General features: G+C 60.4%; 1 pseudogene; it reads right to left on the bottom strand.

The window, feature by feature from the left end:
• LOC104275751 overlaps positions 1-86 on the bottom strand; it is a 661-nt pseudogene extending 575 nt beyond the window's left edge.
• Positions 87-273: the final 187 nt, after the last annotated feature.

Raw genomic sequence — 273 nt, 5'->3', positions numbered from 1 at the left:
AGGCTGTGGGCGCACGGCAGCAAGAGAGGGTCTTCGAATAACTCCAGGCAGATTGGGCAGGTCAATTCTGACTCCAGTGTTTCCATCTTTAGTTAAAACGATCCTGATCCAGCAGCAAAAGCCAGGGAAGGTGGTCTGGTACCTGGGAGAGGAGAGCAGAGACGTGAGAGAGCGGCTCTCCCGGGCAGCTCCAGAAACAGGCAGCTGGCGGGGGGGGCCAGACGCAACACCTCTGCAACCCCCCGACGCGGCTATTGCAGCCCGGCCACGGTC

This window comes from Apaloderma vittatum, unplaced genomic scaffold (genome assembly GCF_000703405.1).
Source record: "Apaloderma vittatum isolate BGI_N311 unplaced genomic scaffold, ASM70340v1 scaffold33500, whole genome shotgun sequence".
NCBI lineage: Eukaryota > Metazoa > Chordata > Aves > Trogoniformes > Trogonidae > Apaloderma > Apaloderma vittatum.
Note: the sequence above shows the minus strand (reverse complement) of the source record. Positions and strands in the feature narration are given on the sequence as shown.